Source organism: Lissotriton helveticus (genome assembly GCF_964261635.1).
Source record: "Lissotriton helveticus chromosome 1_1 unlocalized genomic scaffold, aLisHel1.1 SUPER_1_unloc_12, whole genome shotgun sequence".
NCBI lineage: Eukaryota > Metazoa > Chordata > Amphibia > Caudata > Salamandridae > Lissotriton > Lissotriton helveticus.
Genome location: NW_027611651.1, coordinates 1,194,136 through 1,219,478, shown reverse-complemented (window position 1 = coordinate 1,219,478; position 25,343 = coordinate 1,194,136). Strand labels below are relative to the sequence as shown.

The following is a 25,343-nucleotide window of genomic DNA, read 5'->3' as shown; positions in this document are numbered from 1 at the left end:
TAAAACACTCTACTGTGTGTGCCACTACACTGTCCGAACACCGTTATCTTACTGGGACATGAGGTATGGTAACAGTTATATATTACACTGGTGGCCCAAGGAGCTAATGTGCCTACTCCAAGGATCTGTGTTTGCTCTCCTATACTCACATGTTCACTTGTTTGATTCCACATGAGTTTACATAGCTTTTCATCCTTCTAGGGTCGATAAAATGAGTACCATTGAACAGAGGATCTTTGACCATTCAATAGCACAGCTAAACTCTGGGGGTTTTACTTGCAGTCTACTAATATGCGTGCTATGTTTGTAGGTAATAGAAATGAAAACTCTCAGAAATGTCCATCTACAAACAGTGGTGCTGTGTTCTGCTAAACAGGCAGAGCACAGCAAAAGACAGGACCACAGGGACAGCACGGCTATACAAATATCCAATCCACCACTGGCCTGAAACCCCCATTGCATGGCCATGCAGTCCATAATAACTGCTGACTGGCACCACTGGCGGACTCAGCAGCTATCACCTGCCTGCTGGAAGCAGGCATGGCGACCAGCTGACAACCTGCACCCCTGCATTTAATTTGGCCTCATAAATGACACTGTGGAGTGGGTCAGGTATAAAAACAAATTGCATCCACTTAAAAGATCCCCTCTCCCACAAACCTCTGAAGGCAACATTGGAGATGATAGATCATTGCAGGATTCCTGTATCCTGGCACCTTTGGAAAAGGCATGTAAAGTGTCAGGGCTGTACTTTTAGAAGACCAGGTGGTGGAGTACAGAATGAGATAGATAGAGTGAGGGCGATAGAGAGATAGATAGATAGAGTGAGGGCGATAGAGTGAGGGCGATAGATAGATAGATAGATAGATAGATAGATAGATAGATAGATAGATAGATAGATAGATAGATAGATAGATAGATAGATAGATAGATAGATAGATAGATAGATAGATAGATAGATAGAGTGAGGGCGATAGATAAATAGATAGATAGATAGATAGAGTGGGGCGATAGATAGATAGAGTGAGGGCGATAGATAGATAGATAGAGTGAGGGCGATAGATAGATAAAGTTAGGGCGATAGATAGATAGATACATAGACAGATAGATAGAGTGAGGGCGATAGATAGATAGATAGAGTGAGGGCGATAGATAGATAGAATGAGGGTGATAGAGTGAGGGCGATAGATAGACAGATAGATAGATAGAGTGAGGCAGATAGATAGATAGATAGATATAATGAGGGCGATAGATAGATAGATGGAGTGAGGGAGATAGATAGATAGATAGAGTGAGGGCGATAGATAGATAGAATGAGGGTGATAGATAGAGTGAGGGCGATAGATAGACAGATAGATAGATAGAGTGAGGCAGATAGATAGATAGAATGAGTGCGATAGATAGATAGAATGAGGGTGATAGATAGAGTGAGGGCGATAGATAGACAGATAGATAGATAGAGTGAGGCAGATAGATAGATAGATAGATTGATAGATAGAGAGTGAGGGCCATCGATAGATAGAGTGAGGGCGATAGATAGAGTGAGGGCGACAGTTAGATAGAGTGAGGGCGATAGATAGATAGAGTGAGGGCGACAGATAGAGTGAGGGTGACAGATAGATAGAGTTAAGGCGATAGAGTGAGGGCGATAGATAGATGTGTGTGGTTGTGTGTTGTGTGTGTGGTTGTGCGTGTGGTTGAATGTGTGTGTAGTTGTATGTGTGTGTGGTTGTATGTGTGGTTGTGTGTGTGGTTGTGTGTGCGATTGTGTGTGTGGTGTGGTTGTGTGTGTTCGTGCGGTTGTGTGTGTGTGTAGTTGTATGTATGTGTGCGCGCGTGGTTGTATGTATGTATGTGTGCGCGCGCGCGCGTGGTTGTATGTATGTGTGTGCGCGGTTAGAGAAGGATGCATGTGGAAGAGAGCAGCAGATCAGCACAGCAGAAGAGAACAGGGAGTTAAAGAAGGAGGCGGGTGGAAGAGAGCAGCAGATCAGCACAGGAGAAGAGAACAGGGAGTTAGAGAAAGAGGTGGGTGAAAGAGAGCAGCAGATCAACACGGGAGAAGAAAACAGGGAGTTAGAGAAGGAGGCGGTGGAAAGGAACAGCAGATCAGCACGGGAGAAGAGACCAGGGAGGTGGAGAAGGAGGTGGGGTGGAAGAGAACAGCAGATCAGCAAGAGAGAAGAGAACAGGTAGTTAAAGAAGGAGGTGGGTGGATGAGAGCAGCAGATCAGCACATGAGAAGAGAACAGGGAGTTGAAGAAGGAGGTGGGGTGGAAGAGAGCAGCAGAATAGCACGGGAGAAGAGAACAGGGAGTTAAAGAAGGAGGTGGGTGGATGAGAGCAGCAGAATAGCACGGGAGAAGAGAACAGGGAGTTGAAGAAGGAGGTGGGGTGGAAGAGAGCAGCAGAATAGCACGGGAGAAGAGAACAGGGAGTTGAAGAAGGAGGTGGGGTGGAAGAGAGCAGCAGATTAGCAAAGGAGAAGAGAACAGGGAGTTAAAGAAGGAGGTGGGGTGGAAGAGAGCAGCAGAATAGCACGGGAGAAGAGAACAGGGAGGCAGAGAAGGAGGCGGGTTGAAGATAGCAGCAGATCAGCTCTGGAGAAGAGAAGTGAACAGGGAGTTGGAGAAGGAGGTGGGTGGGAGAGAGCAGCATAACAGCACAGCAGAAGAGAACATGGAGTTAAAGAAGACGGCGGGTGGACGAGAGCAGTAGATCAGCACAGGAGAAGAGAACAGGGAGTTAGAGAAGGAGGTGAGGTGGAAGAGAGCAGCAGATTAGCACAGCAGAAGAGAACAGGGAGTTAAAGAAGGAGGTGGGGTGGAAGAGAGCAGCAGAACAGCACGGGAGAAGAGAACAGGGAGGTAGAGAAGGAGGTGGGGTGGAAGAGAACAGCAGATCAGCACGAGAGAAGAGAACAGGAAGTTAAAGAAGGAGGTGGGTGGATGAGAGCTGCAGATCAGCACATGAGAAGAGAACAGGGAGTTAAAGATGTAGGCGGGGTGGAAGAGAACAGCAGATCGTCACAGGAGAAGAGAACCAGGAGTCACTTTTCATCTCTTATCTTTATCACCCCCCCTTCCCCATTTATACCCCCATGAAGCCTGATCCACAGATAGTCCACACTCACGTGCGTGCGTTTCCAGGAGCGCCCATAACCGGCGCATTTATCGGATATGATGTCGAAGTCCTTCATTTCTGTCTAACGGTAACCGGTCGCAGCGTCGCACGCCCCGCATAACAATGGCTTCTTGGCTGGTAGACGAGCGGCCGCGCTCCCCATGCTAAGATGGCGGCCGGGGAGGCAGGCGTCACACAAAAAGATGGCCGCTGAAAGGTTGGTCTTCTCACCGAAATAACAGGCCGCATCCCTCACAAAGATGGATGCCAAAGTAGTCTCTGCTCTTGCACAACGCGTAAGGGCTAGAGTATCGCGTCCTTCACAACAAGGCTAAAACGGTTATTGGGATCCACGTGACAGTAGCCACGCATACGTTTGTCTCACAAACGTGCCGGTTTTCCGTGGTTCCCTGCTCCCCGTCTGTATGCGCTCCCCCCTCGTGTGCGCGCATGCGCACTATCCTACGCAACCGCACAATGTACTTTTGGCTTCATACAGGTATTTTTAAGCTCCCCGGTGTTCTGCCGTTTTAGTGCGCATGCGTGTCCTTGCACGCATGCGCACTATATAATATGTTCTTTGATTTGAAACTCCCCACGGCAGCGGTTGAAGTCCCAGGAACAGCTGGGGGCCACCCCCTCCCCATCCACAGCCTGACCTCCCAAAACACAAGCCACGTGCACACGGCACGTGCTGGTCGTGCACTAAACACAACCACACGCTGTGCAACGCCCATTGGGCTCAAAGTGCTTCAGCCCCTTCCCCCACGAGTAACTTCTACAACCAAATGTCTGACACTTGGAGCTTTTCTCTCGTTTAAGGACGCCTGGGTAGGGGATGTGATACCTGGGCAGGTGGGCGGGGAGCTGAATAGGTGGATGTATGTGATTCTATGCGTGGTGGATGGAAAGGTGGTTGTGTGGATGAAAGGATGAGTGAAATGGTGGTGGATGAATGGGTGGATGTCTATCTGGCTTGATAACTAGGAGGATCTGATTGGAGAGGCAGGCGGTGAAAGGGCGGGTTGCAGAGATCTGGCGTTCAGGGTTTTAAAATATCATTGACATCACTAATCTATAGCGTGAAATCACATCCGGTGGAGAAGAGGATAACTACACTTTCAGGGGAGAGACTGGCCCTCACCTGTGGGACTCCCACTCATACATCTCTATTGTGCCCAGGGAGGTGACCTTATATTCCTAAGTCACAGGGAAACGAGGATTTAATTTGTAAGCATTCACTTCAACAATAAATACATTCTGAGGCAAGAGTCTTGGTTTACTTCCAATAAACCGACTAAATGCCAAATACAGAAAAAACAGCACCTTCAGTGTCAATGGGTCACCTTGTTGCAAACACACAGAGGCCACAAGCCAGCGTGAATGGCGAATACGCCGCACTTCAGGCCTTGGGGGCCGTTAGGCCTCTGGCCTCACAGTTTCTTCAGTTACCCATCCAGCGGTGCACAAACACGCCTCCCCACGAATTCATCCATCAATTCATGCTCCAAGCACCCACAGTCAACCATCCATCCATGCATTCATCCATCCACCCCTCACACATCTATCCATCTCCAACCCAGCATCCATCCACCCACCAATCACACATCCATCCACCCCTCACACATCCATCCATCTCCAACCCTGCATCCATCCATCCATCCCCACCCCAGCATTCATCCATCCCCAACCCAGCATCCACCTCTCAAACATCCATCCACCCCACACCATTCATCTCCAACTCAGCATCCACCCAACTCCAAACCAGCATCCAACCAACTCCAACCCAGCATCCATCCATCTCCAACCCAGCATCTATCCATCCCTAACCAAGCATCAATCCATGCCCAATCCATCATCCATCCATCCCTAACCCAGCATCCATCTATCCACCACCCAGCATCCATCCATCCACAACCCAGCATCCATCCATGCCCAACCCAGCATCCATCCATGCCCAACCCAGCATCCATCCATCTCCAACCCAGCATCCATCCATCCCCAACCCAGCATCTATCCATCTCTAACCCTGCATCCATCCATCTCTAACCCTGCATCCATCCATCCCCAACCCAGCATCCATCCATCCCCAACCCAGCATCCATCCATCCCCAACCCAGCATCCACCCATCCCCAACCCAGCATCTATCCATCTCTAACCCAGCATCCATCCATCTCCAACCCAGCATCCATCCATCCCCAACCCAGCATCTATCCATCTCTAACCCTGCATCCATCCATCTCTAACCCTGCATCCATCCATCCCCAACCCAGCATCCATCCATCCCCAACCCAGCATCCATCCATCCCCAACCCAGCATCTATCCATCTCTAACCCTGCATCCATCCATCTCTAACCCTGCATCCATCCATCCCCAACCCAGCATCCATCCATCCCTAACCCAGCATCCATCTATCCACCACCCAGCATCCATCCATCCACAACCCAGCATCCATCCATGCCCAACCCAGCATCCATCCATCTCCAACCCAGCATCCATCCATCCCCAACCCAGCATCCATCCATCTCCAACCCAGCATCTATCCATCTCTAACCCTGCATCCATCCATCCCCAGCCCAGCATCCATCCATCCCCAACCCAGCATCCATCCATCCCCAACCCAGCATCCATCCATCCCCAACCCAGCATCCATCCATCCCCAACCCAGCATCCACCCATCTCCAACCCAGCATCCAATTAACTCCAACCCAGCACTCTGAAATAAAAAAGCGACAAAGACTCCCATCTACCCAGTGGCTATTGCAGCATGATAACAATCAGCGCAACTGCCTGCCTGTAGCGGTCAATACATAGCCCCTGCAGGGCGCACCAGTAGGAGACCTCTGATGTTTGTGGTTGGGGTCTCCCACGGATGCTGAGGGCCTCCCTGACATTGAGAGTGTGTGCCTCGGAATATACCCTGACTCTGGGGGATTCGGCACGGGCCGACCTGAACCCAGCTGCCTGACCCTAAGATGGCGGCCATTGTGCCCAGGGTTCATTGCGCCCAGGTACCTGGGACTTGCCTGACTCTAAAATGGCGCCCAGACTTCAATTTATGACTATGAGACCCCATCTAAGCTTGGAGACCGTTTACTCTACCGTCTTGGGCCCCCACGAGGTTTTTTCACTCCCACTGCTGATCTGCCAGATCTGACCCGCTTCCCAGCTCCCTCCCCCCCCCCCTCCTTCCCTCTTTCCTCTTTCCTCTCCTGGGGACTGGTTTCTTCTGTCTTGGACTTTTGCAACTCTAACTATTGTAACCATGTGCCCTTTACCAAAGCACTCCTTCTCCCCTTGTTGAGAAGGGATCTAACATTTATACCCTGGAGTATGTAGGTAAAGACACTCGGGATCCAGACTCTTCTCCTGCTACACCTCGGCGACGGGAACTTATACTCGGCTGGGTTATTGTCTCATTACCCCTGAGCTGGCACGGCAGGTTAGGGAGGTTTCCTATCTGGCGTGGTATGTATCTGACCACTCCCCGCTCCTGGTGTGCCTGGCGAGGGGCCGCTGTGGAGCTTATACAGGCAGTTTATTTGCTGGCGGTGTCCGTCATGGCAATGAAAGTGACCATGCCCCAGCATATTTTTAATAAAGCACTAAAAAGAATACATAATCACACTCTAATAATTTATTTTTCAAATGTTTTCAAAATAATTTTCACTGAAGTACAATATTGTGTTCTGGATATCCAAAAATAGAATTTAGAATAATCACCACAAACTCTGATATTACAGTAAACAAGTTGTAAAAATAGTTTGAATGTATCAAAAAATAATACATGTGAGCACCACTAACACCGATATTACAGTAAAGAAGTTGTAAAAATATTTCCAATGTATCAGAAAAAATAAAATGAGCACCTCAAACAACGATATTACAGTAAACAAGTTGTGAAAATAGTTTCAATGTATCAGAATAACTCATTTCACTTCACTGAGAAGGTTTCTTTACTTCTCTCACAGTACTGCAAACTGAGAACACAGTTGAGATCTTGGTCATTATCAGTGTAAGCATCTGTTCTTGGAATGTAGAGCTGTGGATTCACATGTGCCCTCCCACCTCCCCCGACACCTGTGGTTGTTGCAGTTGTTATTATTTACTTAACATACGCATTGACAACTCTGTACTACACTTATATACTGCATTCTCAACCTCTTGCGGGAAAACAGTCTAACAATGGAATTGAAGCCCATGCGCACTATCAACAAAAGAAGGAGTCACCTAACCTCGTGACTGGAAAGACTTCTTCAAAGAAAAACTACTTTTGAACATCCGTAACCAAAACTAGATGGCACAATTATGCAAATCATGGGATCTACAGCTCACATGCGAACACATCTTTACCGACGGTAAGTAACTTGTTCATTAAATACATTTGCTACATTTGAAAACTTCTTGATGTAACAAGGATGTTGCATCTTTTCGAATGCATTCAATATGTATCCATCTGCAGCATTGTTTACATAATGCCTGTTGGAAAGATAGTAAAAAAAATGTTTATTCACTTTGCATTGTAAACAGGTAAACATGTTTTTTTTCATTTGTAAACTGAAATTAGTTTTCAGAGTTTGTGAAAAAAATCTGTAGGAAACTGCACTCATTTGAAATGGTCAACCATAGTTTGTGACTGATATCTAAAGCAACTTTCACATAAAGTCACTTGGTTCATGCTTACAAGGTCCCCAGTGCCAGTGCTCTTTCCTAGCATGGTAAATGCATACTTGTTCCACATTTCACACAGTCCCCAGTCAGTGGCAACAAGCTCAGATCCTACGTCCACCTGAAAATCAGATCCCTCTACGTTCCTCCAACCTTGCAGTAGCCAAAACCACGCGCGTCCACAGAGCCAGAGCAGGAGCAAGATCCTTCTCCCACATCGCAGCCAAGACATGGAACAACCTACCACAAGACCTCAGACACGCCCCCTCTTTGAACACCTTCAGAAAGACCCTCAACAGTCGCCTGGCACAGCACTAAGCCGGAGAGCCACAGTTAGGGGGACAGAGCACACAAGCTCAAAGAGGCCCTATCACCCACAGGACACGGGGCAGCCAGCACAGGTGTGTGCTGATTTGCGTTGGGGCGAGTGAAGAGATTGTCGGCCCTGAGGACCTCCGGAGAAGGCTCTTCCTGTGTACTACGAGAGTGAGGGGCTGAGGTGGCCGGGGTCTGGAGTAGGCGCGGTGTCAGGCTGGAGACAAGGGCTGGGCACAGTGAAGCTGGGGCCCCCCGCAGAGGTGGCACTGTAGCTGCAAAGAGCAGTGCCGAGCCCAGGGCCCAGCAGAGCAACACAGCGGAGAGACGCCCAGCCACAAGGAACTGCCGATCCCGTGCCCGGATACATTGGGCCATTCAAAGGCGCAGCGCTGCAAGCAGAGACTGGCTAGAGCTAACGAGAGCAGCAAGTGGGCTGGCAAGGGTACCCCATGACGCCGTGATAGCACCTTAGAGGTGCAAGGGGCACCAAAAGCAGCGGGGGGTCGGAGGCAGCAAGGGCCAGCTCTGCCTGGGGAACGACATGGACATGGGTGCAGCACTAGAAAATGTCCTCACGCATTCAGGCTCCTCCCCTCCCCCCCCGTAGACATGGGTTGGCTTCATAGGCTCAGGTCCATACTGGTAATGGAGCGCATCACTGCCACCTTGAACAACTCCACTGACACCTTCCAGAAAATTTGGAGCCCATTCCTACACCTTCTCTCAGCTCAATTTCACGAAATTACCCTGCCTCAATATCTGAGGATGCTGCGTCTGCCGGAGCTATGAAAGGACCTGCCCACAGCCTAAGGAAATGGTTGAAGGCTCTGGGACCATTGTAAAGGTACTCAATGAAGACTGTTCAGGGGATGCCGGATGGAGAGGGGGTTGTGGGGTTTTGTTTCTCAACAGGGGCAGCAAATAGCACGATGGACTCTGTTTGGGATCTCTTAGTGCTTTCTTCTTTTTGGACTTTCGGTTACCGCTATGCCTAGCCTTGCTAAGAGGCTGTCTTTGCAATGTATGAGTCACTGTATTACGATGATACAATTGCCCCTGTGGCGTTCTTTGTTTTTAGGAAAACGAATAAATACATTTAAAATTAAACGGAAATTTGAAAGTATCTTTGCCAAGACCTCTACAATTGTTCCTATTAAAAATAATTGTGTATATTCACCATAATGTTTTCCTGACCTACGTCGGAAGTTATTTCGTTGCAGACACCGCAGAAATCTTCGACAGAATCTAAATGTAATATTGAGGTAGATCAGCACATCTTAGCAGGAAAAGTAAAAAACGTAAACTTATCTCTTATCTCCATGTGGCACCTGCATTCACTTTACACGTGCACTGTCCACGGTGGAGGCCACAGGCACGAGGACATACATCCCATGTGCACCTGCATTCACTTTACACGTGCACTGTCCACAGTGGAGGCCTCGAGGACGAGGACATACAACCCATGCGGCACCTGCATTCACTTTACTCGTGTACTGTCCACAGTGGAGGCCTCGGGCACGTGGACATACATCCCATGTGCACCTGCATTCACTTTACACGTGCACTGTCCACAGTGGAGGCCTCGAGGACAAGGACATACATCCCATGTGCACCTGCATTCACTTTACACGTGCACTGTCCACAGTGGGGGCCTCGGGCACGAGGACACATCCCATGTGCACCTGCATTCACTTTACTCGTGTACTGTCCACAGTGGAGGCCTCGAGTACGAGGACATACATCCCATGTGCACCTGCATTCACTTTACACTTGCACTGTCCACAGTGGAGGCCTCGAGGACGAGGACATACATTCCATGTGCACCTGCATATACTTTACACGTGCATTGTCCACAGTGGAGGCCTCGAGGACGAAGACATACATCCCATGTGGCACCTGCATTCACTTTACAGGTGCACTGTCCACAGTGGAGGCCTCGAGGACGAGGACATAAATTCCATGTGCACCTGCATTCACTTTACTCGTGTACTGTCCACAGTGCAGGCCTCGGGCACGAGGACATACATCCCATGTGCACCTGCATTCACTTTACTCGTGTACTGTCCACCGTGGAGGCCTCGGGCACGTGGACATACATCCCATGTGCACCTGCATTCACTTTACACGTGCACTGTCCACAGTGGAGGCCTCGGGCACGTGGACATACATCCCATGTGCACCTGCATTCACTTTACACGTGCACTGTCCACAGTGGAGGCCTCGAGGACGAGGACACACATCCCATGTGCACCTGCATTCACTTTACACGTGCACTGTCTCCGTGGGGACAGTTCAAATTGAGTCATGACTCCTGCTGCATCAGAGGTGGTCTGAAGATGACGAGGTTACTGTGCATTTTCTAGACATTGCTAATCATTTTGTGATCCACCCTATGCTCTTTGCCCTAACGTTAGTGTCTCACAGGAGCTTAGGGTCATATAGTAGTCTGTTGAGAATTTGGGCATTCATGGCGGCTGGTACCGAATATGGTTCTATTAGCAGGCTGGTACTAAGTTCAGTGTTCTCCAATGGTCACTGGGTGGTCATTTTTATTCTGTTCTACTTTGTCTGTATTTGCTCTGTGATGGGTCCCTACTATTTGCAAATATTTCCCTTGTAACTTTTATCTAGTGCTAGGTGGCACCTCATACTCCTAGATGAAGGGCCCAACAAATTCCCACCTCACTTCCCTGACGGCACTTTAACTGAGTTATCTCACCAAAAACGTTTGGATTATGCGCCCCCCTTTTAGCCCTTTTATTTCTCCTCACCACCGCTTTCCCAATAACACCCCTCTCATCCCTCCCCCACCCTTCTTCGCCTCATCTTCCCAACATGGCCACCTCTCGAGTTAAGTCTGGAGCCAATTGCTACAAAATCATTTATCCTCCCGACCAGACTAAAGCTACAATAAAACGACTGAAGCATAACACTATTGAACGTTTCCCGGACTCCCTTTTTGTTGATCAATTTTACAATGGTTGTCTTGGGAGGCTCAAAAACGATTTCATTTTCGTCACTCGCGACACCCCCTCTTGGTCCAACAGTTTTTACAATTCCCTCAACGTCACCTCCTCCTCCTCTATCCCTTATGGGAAACAACTAAAAATTTCCCCCTCTGAGTGCTTCAATGGCTACCTCACTATCTCACTCTATAACAACGGTACTGTCATGATCCAAGGCAAAGACGCCTGCCTCTCGCTCTTTGACCACCTCTTCCCCACCTTACACCCCTCCTCTGCAACCGGGTTTCCCCCTGTCTCTCCTTCCAGCTCCACCCATTACTCCCTTTCTCCTCCGCCGACCCCACCCCACTCCAATTGGCTGCACTCTCGAGAAGCACAGGTCGGCCCTCTTCCCTCCCCGCCCCAACTTACCTCATCTCCTCACAGCATGTCCCCTCCCACATTACTTCAGCCTTACCACTAGCTAATACGCTCCTCGTCCCATCTGCACTATCACGATACTCCAATCTCTTCTCCTCCCCATACTTCTTCCTATCTCCCCCCTTTTTAGTCCACCTCTCCTCCAACCCTCTCCCCCAATTAACCTTCCCTATGCTCCCCTTATCCCTCCTCTCCACCCCTTCATCCCCTCGTCATTCATCCCGTTTTCGCCACATTCCCACTGCATCTCTCTCCTCCCTCCTACTCCCCCAGTACTGCTGCACTACCCCCTTTCCCCTCCTAGTAACCCCTTCCATCTCCCTCCCTCGGGCCCAGCAGGACCACTTCCTTTCCTCAACTTCCCTTTCTCTCAACCCCCCTCACTCTGCCAGATGACCGTTCCCTCACTGCCACCTCTCCTAACTGACAGGACCTCCACAACCACTGCACCTCTTTTCCTCCCAAACCTCCTACATTCCCATGACGCCACTCAGGCCTCCCCCCTCCTACTTCCCTACCGCCGTGTTCCGCACCTTTCTCCCTCTAAATTTGTCCTTAATTCCTCTTCCTCTTGCAACACCAACAATGACAACTCTCCCTTAACGCCCAATTCACTTACTCCACCTGTGAACCCCACACCCCAACTTACCTCCTGTCCCCCCACCTCTCCCCAACTTACCTCCTGTCCCCCCACCTCTCCCTGCCTTCCACCACCAATTCCAACCCCCCTTGTCTCAATCGAGCCACCCAACCTTCCGTGCTCTGCCTCATTCTCACTGGAAAATACGCTAGGCTCTCTGATCACCTCCATCTCCCAGCTTACAGCTGCCATTTCACTTTTATGCTCTAAGATCTCCACCCATCCATGCACCGCTACTCCCTCCCAACTTCCCATGAGATGCACCTCGCCCCCTCACCCCAATACAGCCAAGCTCAACCTCTCGTCTGCAAACGTCGTTAACTCACACAAGCCCTTGAACGCCACCCTTCTTCAACAGACATACCCTAGCAACCCCACTATCTACACTATTCCAACCATCTCCTCTGTCAGAACCAAGCATCCACCTAAACCCTCCCGAGCACCCCCACATAAGCACAACATCCCGATCACCCTTCAGAGCCCAAGTGCCCCCCTCACCAAAACAGTCCTGACAGAGCTGTGCTGTCTGCTCCACAACTGCAGATCTGCAGTAAAACACAAACTTAAAATCTCAGATACCATCACCCACCACAATATTGACATGCTCTTCCTCACAGAGACCTGGTTCAAAGATACCTCACATTCTATGTTTGATCTCCTATTACCTACAGGCCATTCTATACTTAGGAATGACAGAACTGACAGCACGGGGGAGGTACTGCAGTCATCTTTAGAAACTCCCTTCAACTTAAGGCCTCTCCTATCAGCTCCTTCCACACATTTGAATGCCTTTCTCTTGAGTTAAAAGTGCACCACCGTTCACCCCTTAGATTCCATGTCATTTACCGCCCGCCTCGTAGTGGCCCTTCGTTTTTGGAGGAACTCACTGACTTCATCAGTGACCAATACTCACAAAGTGACAATCAGACTTTCGTGGGTGACCTCAATCTCCACTGGGGCTCACCGCAAGACTCTTCTGCAAACTCCCTGGCCACCTTCCTCTCTGCAAACGATCTCATCCAGCACTGCACAGAACCAACACACTCTAATGGCTCAATCTTGGACCTTGTTATTTCTAAAGCAGGCATGGTTATGTAGACTGGTCTGACCACCTCCTCATCCCATTCTCTATTCAACTATCACACTCTATAACACTTGGCCAACCCAAGAGGGCTATCTCCTGGTTCCGTGATGTTAAAAATATTGATGTCGGTCCCCTCTGTGAATCAGCTTTGTTATCACTTCCAAGGCTAGACCCGAACCTAGATGTTGACGAACTCACCTCCCAATGCCTCACAGTTCTTGCAGATGAAATTAATAACGTCGCTCCACTCAAAAGCAAAAGGTTAAGGTCCACCACCTCAGCACCTTGGTTCAACAAATCCCTCTATGAAGAAAGGAAGCAGCTAAGATTCCTGGAGAAACAATGGAGGCAAGTGCCCTCCACCGATAACTTGTCCACGCTTCGCTCCGCAAGATCCAAGTACCACAAGCACATCTTCCTTGGGAAAGTGGCGCACTTCAAAACCCTCCTTGACTCAGCCAAAAATAGACCCAAAAAACTATTCGATCTCATCAAGATTCCTGACTGCTCTCCCTCATCCTCCAAGTTGGAGGATTCTGCAAAGAGAGCAGCGGATTTCGCTATATTCTTCAACGAAAAAGTGAAATCACTTGTGGATCAGGTCGCTCATCCTACCCCTCCAGAGGAGTGCAAATCCTTAGCCATTTGGCAAAACTTTGACCCAATATCTGAAGATGCCCTTCTCAAGTGCATCCGCGAAACAAAGCCCTCCAACCATCATCTGGACCCCATCCCCAGTGCCATTGCCATTGACTTTTATACCCTTTCCCTCTCCTACTGGACCACTCTGGTCAACCTCTCCCTCTATCAAGGCTCCCTTCCTGTCTCCTTCAAAACTGGGCAGGTCACCCCGCTTCTTAAAAAAACAACTGCTGATGCGTCTGACCTCAACAACTTCCGCCCCATCACTAACTTACCCTTTCTTGCAAAGATTACAGAAAGATGTGTAGCGAAACAACTCTCTCGTCATATCAAGGACAGATCTTCTTGACAATTTTCAGTCTGGCTTCATTCAAAACTGCAGCACTGAAGCAGCCCTACTGCAAGTGGTTGATGACGCGCTGAGGATCCTCAACTCGGGGGGGGGGTCCTGTCTTCTAATTCTATGTCAGGACAGAGGCGAGGATTATGCAGTCCTTTCTTCTCTTTATTTAAAATAGCAAATTTAAAGTGGACCAATCAGAAAACTTTATAGAAACTTCAACTCCCATGAACACATGGGCCACAGTGTCCATAACGACCGCCATCCAATCACGCTGTCGTCCAATGTATAACTGGTCCTGACGTCCCTTCCTCTTCCTCTTTCTTCTCTGCTCGTCAGATAAGTAATTTCCATTATTTTTCTGACGTACTGTGCTTGTGTATTTTTCACCGTGTTTGACCTGTGCATTATTTTCTGCTTCGGTGGTTTGGCGCGCTTGTTAGCTCTGTGTTATTAAATTACTGCGCTTGTCAGCGCTGCGTTCGCGGCAGTTCGGCATGCGACAGGTGCTGCCTGCGCCGCCTCTGTCGCTCCATCGCTGGACGAGTGAGCGCGCTTCTGCGTTCCCATGTTCTGTGGGGCAACCGCTTCTGGTGGGAGGGCTGCTATTGCGGTCTTCCGCTAGATAGTAGGGCGCATCGAGGCAGGAGTGTCTCCAGCCTCGCCAACCCTCGCCTGATACCGGCAACGGTGATATCGATCGCGCGCTAGTGTGCAGCGCCCTCTGGTGGCCTGGACAGGTACCGCACCTGATTTTACGGCGGTTTAACTGCCTGAGCATCGGCGAGGGGGCTACCTCATAAAATTTGACTAGAGGTGTTAAGTGCTCACACCCTCCAATGATGCAATCATCAGACCAGACAAATCCCTCTATTCAGGAGGCGGAAGAGCTTTGTGTCTCTCAACCCTTGTCGCCGGCGGTTGGTCGCGCGCTTTCGCAGGCCCTGGACTCTGTCCTAGCGCCGCTGAGGGAGAGAGTGAACGCACTCGCCCAGAGCATCCCCGGGGTGTTTGGGGGCTCAGCGCCTGTCGACCGTGGCCCCAAAGGTGGGCAGGGTGGTGGCAAAGTCTCAGTAAAGCATCACGCGGGGCACCTGGAGGAGTTCGATCGTCTGAGAGACTCCTTCCGTAAGAATGCGCGGACGTTGAAGCATGTACCCTGCTGGGAGGGATTTTACCCCCGAGATGATGGCAACGAGGTCGCCCCGGAGACGGACCAGGAGGATGGTTTCCCCGTGGAGGGAGAGGGTGTTTCTGATGACGATGCCTCCTCGGAGGATGAGGATGAGTTCACGGGCCGACCCTGGCGCCCGGCGTCTCACTCCTCGGAATCCCAGGAAGGTGAAGATAAACTCTCTGACATGTTTGACCCAACTAGGATTTACCACCCTAGATCATCGGAGTGGATCCCTGATCCCAAGGTGGCGAAGTACGTTGCTGGTAAAATTCGCCAACCCCTTGAGAAAGAGGTTAGGACCCGCATGCGGGGTGAATGCCCTCGCCCGAAACTGGAAGGCAGGGTGGCGGTCACCCCAGACATTGATGAAAAACGTTCTTTGCAAAGTTTATGAAGGACCCTAAGAAGGGTATAGACCGCTCCTGGCGCAGCTGCCAGGATAAACTCCTGGACGCAGTGGGGCCTGTGACTCAGATCATCCAGTTTGCCGAGAGGGCTAAGGAGTCAGGGACCGCGGTGTCCACGGAGATCGTGGCAGGTTGGGCCCAGCGAGCCCTATGCTTCTTAGGTAATGCGAATTGCGTATTGGCGGCGGAGCGGAGGAGGTCCCTCCTCATAAAGATTGACCCTAAGCTCGGGGACCTAGCCACTTCTAAAGCAGGGCCTATTGCACAGGGCAAGCTGTTTGGCGAACCCTTTATTAAGGAATTAAATAAGTTTGTCACTACTTTTTCCGCCTTAGACAAGGCTCAGACGTCGATTAAAAAGATTTTTCCCGGACGGGTTTTTGCAGGGGCCGGAAGAGGACAGGGTCGCTCCTCCGGCCGCCAGTACCAGCAATGCCCTAATAACAAGAACCAACAACGTTGCAACAATGGTTGGAACGACGGCCGACAGGGGTCTTTCTACCCCAATAGAGGTGCCGGGAAAGGGCGCGGCAGAGGCTACCGTGGCGGAGCCAACGCACCAGGAGGCCCATCCGGTGAGTGTTACCCTTTTTTTCCCGTCCGTACTGGGGGGGAGGTTACAGAACCACTTTCACAACTGGTGCAGGATCACTTCAGACCCTTGGGTTCTCCAGACAGTACAAGGATTCCAGATAGAGTTCTACGGTACCCCCTTCAAAGGACTCGTCCTCGCCCCCTTGTTTTCTCTTCAGTGGACAGGGCTCTGATCGACAACGAGGTGTCAGATCTCCTCAGGAAGGGAGCGGTCTGCACGGCAAAACTGCACCCTGCGGGTTTCTTGAGCAACATCTTCTTAGTCCAGAAAAAGGACAAAGGTTTTCGTCCAGTAATAAATTTACGGGAATTCAACGAGTGGTTGGTGTACCGCCACTTCAAGATGGAGGGGATCCATCTGCTCCGCGACCTTCTCCTCCAGGGGGACTGGATGGTTCGACTGGACTTGAAGGACGCTTACCTCACGGTACCGATCTTCCCGCCACATCGGCGGTTCCTCCAATTTCTTTGGACGAAACGGTCTTCGAGTTTCAGGCTCTGCCCTTCGGCCTATCATCGGCCCCATGGTCCTTTACGAAACTCCTTCGGCCGGTGGTGGAGACCCTACGTGAGAGGGGCGTTCGGTTGATCATATATCTCGACGATATATTGATTTTGAATCAATCACCAGTCCGGCTCCGTCTAGACTTGAACATGACTATTGCACTTCTCCAAGACTTGGGCTTTGTGATAAACGCCCAGAAGTCTGAACTCCGACCATCAACTCAGATTACATTTCTGGGATTCCTGATCAATTCGGAGTCAGCCTCCCTCAGTTTCCCCCCTCAGAAAGTAACCAAAATCCGCAAGGAACTCTCCCAAGTCCTCCGGAAGGACAGAATATCCCTTCGGTAATTGGCTCGCATCGTGGGTCTCCTCTCTTCCTCGATCCAGGCGATCTTCCCGGGACCCCTACATTACAGGGCCCTGCAACGGCTGAAGGCGCAACACCTCAGGAAGGGCCTCACGTACTCCGAACTCATCTCCCTCACGGAGGAGACGAGAACGGAGTTGCGTTGGTGGATCGAGCACATGAGTGCGTGGAACTGGAGAGCGATTTTCGGATCCAGCCCGGATCTCATCATCGAGTCGGATGCCAGCAGGTCGGGCTGGGGAGCGCACTGTGGCGACATAACGATGGGAGGTCGATGGTCAGAGGAGGAGCTTCAGCTTCACATCAATTGTCTGGAGCTCCTGGCGGGTTCTTTCGCGGTGAGATCCTTGACTCAGAACCAAGTGTCGTGCTGCATTCTGCTGCGCATGGACAATGTGTCAGCAGTGCAATATATCAATCGTCTGGGCGGCCCTCGGTCTCGGGCCTTGGCAAATCTGGCGAAGGACTTCTGGCATTATTGCCTGGAGAAACAGATATCAGTGTCGGCGGAGTATCTTCCGGGCAGGCAGAATTCGATTGCGGACTGGCACTCCAGGCACTTCCAAGATTTCAGCGACTGGTGACTGGAACGATCGGTCTTCCAGGCTTTGATGGCCAGGTGGGGTCCATGCTCGATGGACCTGTTTGCGTCTCGGCTCAACAGACAACTCCCGAGATTCGTGAGTTGGAGACCGGACCCGGAGGCGTCGGCTGTCGACGCGTTCTTACAGGATTGGGCGCGGGAACAGGCGCATGCGTTTCCCCCCTTTCTCATGATTCCACGAGTGGCGGCTCAGGTTGGCCGTCAACAAGCTTCCATGATCCTGGTGACGCCCTTCTGGAGGGCTCAGGCATGGTTTCCCTCCCTGTTGGAGCTGTCATGGGATTACCCGATTTGGTTGCCCTTGTTCCCTTCGTTGCTTTCGGGTCCTCTGGGGGAACCTCATCCTCTGGTGATTCAGGAAACCTTGCACCTCATGGCTTGGAGGATTTCAAGACGGACGCCTTTCGGCGCACGCTGAGGACCTCATTCGTAGAGCCTGGGCTCTGGGAACTGTCAAGAGGTACCGCTCGGCTTGGCTGCGGTGGCGTCGTTGGTGTTTGGGAAGACACGCCGATCCCGTGGGGGCGGACGTTAGCCACATCCTGAATTTTCTAGCAGAGTTGGCTCAATCAGGTTTGGCCTACCGGTCTATTAATTCTTTTAGATCCGCCATTTCGGCAGGGCATGCCCACATCGATGGGAAGCCAGCGGGTGAGCACCCTTGGGTTTGCAAACTAATGAAAGGTGCTAGACTGTCTAAGCCCCCGGAACCCAGATACGAATTCCTCTGGGATATCAATATTGTTCTGCGTGTCCTCTGCTCCTGGGCGGACAACCAGTATCTCTCCAGCAAGGAGTTATCTGCCAAGTTGGCGATCTTGCTATGTCTGGTCTCGTGCAAGCGCGTCTCGGACGTGAGGGCCTTGGACATTACTGCACGGATGTACACCCCAGATGGGGTCACCTTTACGGTGGCTAGGAGAACCAAGACTAACATCAGGTCGGTATCTTATCCTATGTTTCCGGATCAGCCCAAACTTTGTGTGGTGAGGTGCCTCAAGGCATACGAGAACATGACGTTGGAATATCGCCCTCCAGGGGAACGTCAACTCCTCATTGCATTGCAGAAGCCGTTTCAGGCGGTTTCCTCACCATCCATCGCCAGGTGGGTCCGTTGGATCATGACCGAGGCGGGGGTGGATGTGACCAGATTCGGAGCTCATTCCACGAGGGGAGCAATGGCTTCTAAGGCCATTCAGGTCGGCGGCCGGTTGGAAGATATTATGGCCGCGGCGGACTGGTCTTCCGAATCCACATTCAAGAAATGTTATTTCAAACCCATTTATGGCGCCGCGGAGTTGGTGGTGGAAAGGCTTTAAACCTGCATAATCCTCGCCTCCGTCCTGACATAGAATGAAAAATTTCCTAGCTATCGTAACGGAAAGTTTCAATTCTATTAAGGACAAGGAGGCGAGGATTATCCCCCCCGAGACGTGCTGGTCTCGCCCGGCCCGGGATCTCCGTAAATTCCGTAAGCAAATTTTACAATGTGGTTTTAATATGTTATGCTGTTGTGCCTTGCTCTGTCATGTTTCTATTGCTATTTGGGGTTCATGACCAGGCCTGTTCGCATAAGTTTTTAACCTTAAATTCTCAATGACATGTTTACTCAAGTGTTATCTGGTAGGGATCTCTCTGTGTCGCATTTCTATGCTTCAGTACATGGAAAGGGATCAGGATAACGGTTTGTCTTGTGTTGGTTTAGGACAAGACCAGAAGGATTGATGAACGTCCTCGGGATCTTTCCTCACAGAGAAGAGGAAGAGGAAGGGACGTCAGGACCAGTTATACAGTGGACGACAGCGTGATTGGATGGCGGTCGTTATGGACACTGTGGCCCATGTGTTCATGGGAGTTGAAGTTTCTATAAAGTTTTCTGATTGGTCCACTTTAAATTTGCTATTTTAAATAAAGAGAAGAAAGGACTGCATAATCCTCGCCTCCTTGTCCTTAATAGAATTGAAACTTTCCGTTACGATAGCTAGGAAATTTTTCATTCTCCTTGACCTTTCTGCAGCCTTTGACACTATCAATCACAACACCCTCCTCAACATTCTTAAACAGAGAATGGGCATGGAGGGCACTGTGCTTAAATGGTTTGCCTCCTTCCTCTCTGATAGATCCCAAATGAGCAAAATAGCAAACAGTCTTTCATCTCCTGTGGCGGTAGGTCAAGGTGTTCCTCAAGGCTCTATACTTGCACCCACATTGTTTAATCTCTATTTAGAACCACTAGGAAATCTCCTAAGTAAATCCGGTATCCACTATCATCTCTATGCAGACGACACTCAAATCTACCTCAAGGTTGCCTCCACTCACGATCCCTCTATCCTAAGCTCTACTCTCTACTCCATTCATAACTGGATGTTTACTCATCAACTGATTCTGAATCCCTCCAAAACCGAATTCCTCCTCTTCTCCTCTTCAATCTCTCCTCCCCCGGTGCAATCATGGATGGGTCAGTTGAATCTACTTAACACTAAACCCATCATTGCCGACATCGCAAAATCCCTTGGTGTCATTCTTGACAAAAAACTCAATCTAATCCCCCACACCAATTCCATTGCAAAGTCTGCTCGATACCATCTGCGCCTTCTTTGGGAATCCGTCGCTTCTTCCCGGAGCAGGACCTTATAACCCTGGTGCAATCGCTGGTCCTCTCCAGACTTGACTACTGCAATTCTCTTCTTACTGGCCTCCCCAAATCCCACTTGTCCCCCCTTAAATCTGTTTTCCATTCAGCAGCTTGTTTCATTTATGGGGCCAAAAGAAGCGACCACATCACACCGATGTTATCCACCCTCCACTGGCTTCCAATCGAGGCTAGAGCTATCTACAAGACTGCTTGTATCACCCACAAAGCCTTCCACTCCTCCTCTCCTCGTTACCTGGCGAATAAACTGAAACTCTCTGGAGGCTCTAGACCATCACGAAATGCGGAAAATCTACTGCTTGAACCTCCCACTTTCAAGAAGGAAAGAACGATGGTCCAATCCTTTTCAGGCAACGCAGTGAGAATCTGGTACTCCCTTCCGTTGCAGCTCCGGACCACCGCCTCCTCCCAGGCCTTCAAAACAGACCTCAAAGTTCTCCTCCTTCAAACACTCCTCCAAAAGTAACTCACGTCCTCTCTATTATCTGAAGGAAGACCTCCCATTACTGAAAACTCTATTCTCCATGACTATGGAAGTGCCTTCCCCGTGTGTTCGTGTGGTTGGAGTGTCTGCTATTTATTGCAGTATTATCCTTCTACCTGTGTTTGGTTCTCTTTTGTAACATGCATACGTCACTTTTCTCTTGTAACACACTGTTTGCTACCTCTTACATTTTGTTTACCTTTGATACTTGCACAAGTGCCACCATTGCCTACGTAAGGTTTGTTCTTGTGCCTCAGTGTCTAGCATATATTGCAGTATTATACCTCTACTTGTACTTTGTTTTCTTTTGTAACCTGCACACTTGTCACTTTTTCCTCCTGTGCACTTTTTGCTACCTCTTGTATTTGTTTGCTCACGATTGTCATTATTGCTTCATTTAATGTAGCGTTTGCTTTTGTAAATTGTTCACTTGTAATGTCCTCTTGTATCAGTTCTGTTCCTACTGTGAAGCGCTCTGACACCCTCGGGTAAAGTCTGCGCTATATAAAGACGCATAAATAAATAAATAACTCATGGGTGAGGGGGGGCAGAGGAGAATAGCGCAGGGACAGCACCGGGGGCAGCGATGTGAGGGGGGAGGCAGTGGGAGCCGCAGATACCAGGGGGGGCGCTGCGCGGAGCTCGGCGTCAGGCGGTGATGCTCGCCACACAGGACAGTGTCTCCCCCCTCCGCAGACCAGCTCCTCGGGCGGGGGGGGGGTAGGAGTGCAGGGCGATTGGGGGGGTGGGGGGGGCCTCGGAGCGGTCGCTTTGGAGTTTGAATCTCGGCGCCGCAGCCTCCTGTGACCCTGGGCGGGCGGTGTGTCTCTCAGGGGGGGCGGGAGGGGGGGCGCGCAGAGGACACTTCAGGTCGGGGGGAGGGGGCCCAGCGAGAGGGAGGGGGCCGTGGCGGGAAGCACTGAGTGCCTGACCCTCACAGCTTGCGTGCCTGGACATCAGGGACCTATGAAACGACAGAACAACCCCCACGTCACGAGAGCGCGGAAGAGAAGAACCCGGAAGCAGCGCAGCCCCCGGAAGCGCCGAAGGCCAGCTGTGAACCGCTGACCCTAAGAGAGACGAGGGGTGCACGAGGCCCAAGTCACCAACTGACCCCAGGCACGCGACTGACGCGGGTACGTGGGAGACCGGGGGGGGAGCAGACTCCATCAACCTCGGGGGGGGGCAGGGGCGTCCACTCATGGCGGCAGAGCCAAAGCGAGAGTCTTCAATCCAGCCCTCCATCCAGGGTTAGAGAGAGTCCTGGGTCGGTGACCCCCCCCAGAGACCGCCGTATGTTTATAATGGACACTAAAGGTGCAGGGAGCTCCGACTTTAATGTTCAGTCAGAGCCGGTTAGCCTCCCCTCTGGGCCGGGCCAGTCTGAAGCTTCAGGGCCCCCGTTGCTCCCTGAACCCCTCCTCTGTAGGGGGCTCCCAGGGACTCTCTCTGCGCATCCGGTACTTGAGGAGGAGTCACCTCATCCAGGGACCCAGCCTGGCTCTGTCCCTCCCTCCCTCCCTCCCTCCGTCGTGTATAAGGTCTCGCACAAGTAACCAAATATGTGCGCCTTTTACACGTCCGAGACTGTATCACCGCCCGGATCCCCTCCCCTTTAAAATTCCTTCTCCCTCTTGACCCTCGACTCTCTTGCCAAGTGGGAGTTCACCTTTCTTTTCCCGAAAGTGAAAATTTAGTGGGACGGTTGGAGCTTTTTAAAATGTAGTTTTATTGCTAAAAGACACAACAATATTGTTGACTATGATATCAATGTGTCTTTTCTGTTCCTATTGCATCCTTTTTTTTATATAGTGTCCGAATATTTATCTCATATTAAAAAAAAAAAAATTTATTGGCATTTGAAACAATACCACCTTAGGCAGTGCAATATGAACAATCATACAACCATTTGTGACTGAGTTTTACCCCAACAGTGTTTAAACAAAACCAGTATCTGACTTATCAGCATTTGCAGTTACCAATTAAGCATAACTTGCGGCAGCACATCATTTGATTATATTAGTAGTGACGCTAATCAAACTGTGTGTCAGTGGAAGCCAGTCTTAGAAGGTATTGACGTACAGGTTACCATATATCCCTGGGTCTTGACTCAACCGGTATCTCCTCAACATATAATACAAGATTTTCATTACAATAAACCATATCCTTCACCCAACGCTTAGTCATGGGAGCCAACGCACTTTCCTAGTGCAGCGCGACTTGTTGCTTGGCCAATAACAGCGCAGCGTGCATAAAGTTTCCCCTTCGCACCCTTTAAGTGAGGTACACGGCATAGCAAACATACTGACGGAACACACTGCAATACAATCCCAGTCATTTCCTGTAGGTATTGCAATACCCCTTCCCAGAACAACAGCACTCGTCTGCACCCACACGCCAAATGTAAGAAGTCAGCTTCTGGCTGTCCACATCTTTTACAGTTACTAGTTTCTCTAAGGCCTCATCTCTGTAGTTTAACAGGCGTGTGGTAGACTTGGTGAATGTATTTGAAATGTATGATGCACAAGTTACCCTTCGGTGTGAGGGCACCGGTCAGCTTGTAAATATGTTTTATATATTTGAAATGGGTGTGCTGTCAGTCCCCCCCACTTGCACCAGCACCACAGGGCTGTTGTACAAAAGTACTATCCAACCCAGGAACAGTGGCAGGAATCCCATGCGGCGCCGTACATGGAACATGTCACTCCACTCAATGGAGTCAAATGTTTTTGCCGCGTCAGGAGGACCGCGGCGGCTGCCAGTTCAGGGTTCATTACATGGAACTTGGCAAAGATAGTTCTCAAATTATTAGACGTGGAGCGCTCCGGGATAAATCCCGATTGGTCCGGGCATGAGGGGCTGAAGCTTGGTAGCTAATATTTTCTCCAGTATCTTAGCGTCCAAGTTTATCAGAGACAACGGCCTATATGATTCGCACCTGTCCGGGGCCTTTTCTTTTTTTAACAGCGTAATTATCAGGACCTGGCGGAGGGACGGTGAAGATACACCAGTTTCATGTGCCTCTGCATACATTTCAAGCAGATAAGGCGCAAGCAGATCGATGTGTTCTTGATAGAATCCAGTTGTAAGCCCGTCTGGCCCCGGCGCCTTTTGGTTGGGCAACGTGCATACCACCGCCTTTATATCCGCTTCATCTATGGGTTGGCAAAGATTGACGGTGGCCACCCGACAACCATGCACAGGCAATGCCGGATAGATAGGCGTCCGCGTCCGTCGCACTCCCCCGTGCTGTGTATAAATCAGGGTAAAATCTGCGGAATTGTTCCACTATCGCCTCGGGCCGTAATGCTCCGTGCCCTGCTTGTCTTATGAGCGTAGTTATGTGGTGATAGTCCTCACAAATTCTTATTATAGTGACCAAATTTCTGCCTGGGCGCCCTCCCTCCTCATAGGCTCGCGCCACATGTCTGCGTGCAATGTAGCGGATCTCCGATTCTGCCAGTGAGTCGTATTTCCTTTTTTGTTCATGTATACGGGCTAGGGTTTCAGGACAGGGATTGTCTGTGTATTGCCGTTCTCAACCTGTTAGTTAGTGCTCAGCCTGTGTTAGTTGGCCTCGAACATCTTTAAGAATACCCGCTGTGGTGCTAATACAAACCCCTCTAATAGTCACTTTGAAAGCTTCCCACAGTGTGGATGCACTGCCCACCGTACCCGTGTCTACAGCAAATTATTGTTTGATGGCTTCCATGACAGTATTATTATACAGCTTATCCAAAAGAGCATGCGCACGGAAGCGCCATATGTATGGGCAATGTACATTAGTTGCATGTTTAAAGGCGAGCAGCACCGGATTATGATCCGACAATGTGCGTGGGTGGATCGTGACATCCGTAACCCAGTCATTGGCCCTCTCACTGAGTAGCCAGTAGTCCAATCGGGACCAGCTATTGTGTGCAGGTGTAGCATGCATACCCTCCTTAGCTGTACTGTTAAATAGGATTTTAGGACCCTAGTGTAATTTTCCCGATTATGCCCTTATATAGGTATAAATCACCTTGCCCTAATATAGGCATAGAAATCATAACCATATTTAAACATAGCCCATACAATCCAAATACAGACATGGATACTTCCACTAGTTCCTTAAAGCCACAACGATTTCTTGGAAAGACTCCCCTGCAGCAGTCAGGAACTTCCCCTTGCTTGAATATTGATCTATCCAAGAACTCATGGAGTTTTCAAAGAACTGCCATTCTTTGATGACGTTATTATGTCCAAACTTACGTCATACTCTGCACTTTCAAGGTATAAATATACCCACACTTGCCGAGGCAAACACACGGTGGTGCGGAGCAGTTCGACTATCTACTTGCCCGACACAGC

At 50.2% G+C, this 25,343-nt stretch overlaps 2 protein-coding genes across 2 annotated transcripts in view; both read right to left on the bottom strand.

The window, feature by feature from the left end:
• The window catches only part of LOC144805503 (uncharacterized), a 1,226,074-nt gene that overhangs the window by 187,662 nt on the left and 1,013,069 nt on the right, over positions 1-25,343 (bottom strand). The gene's annotated exons all lie outside the window — the stretch shown is intronic.
• LOC144805494 (uncharacterized) overlaps positions 1-25,343 on the bottom strand; it is a 250,234-nt gene that overhangs the window by 99,644 nt on the left and 125,247 nt on the right. The window lies entirely within an intron of this gene.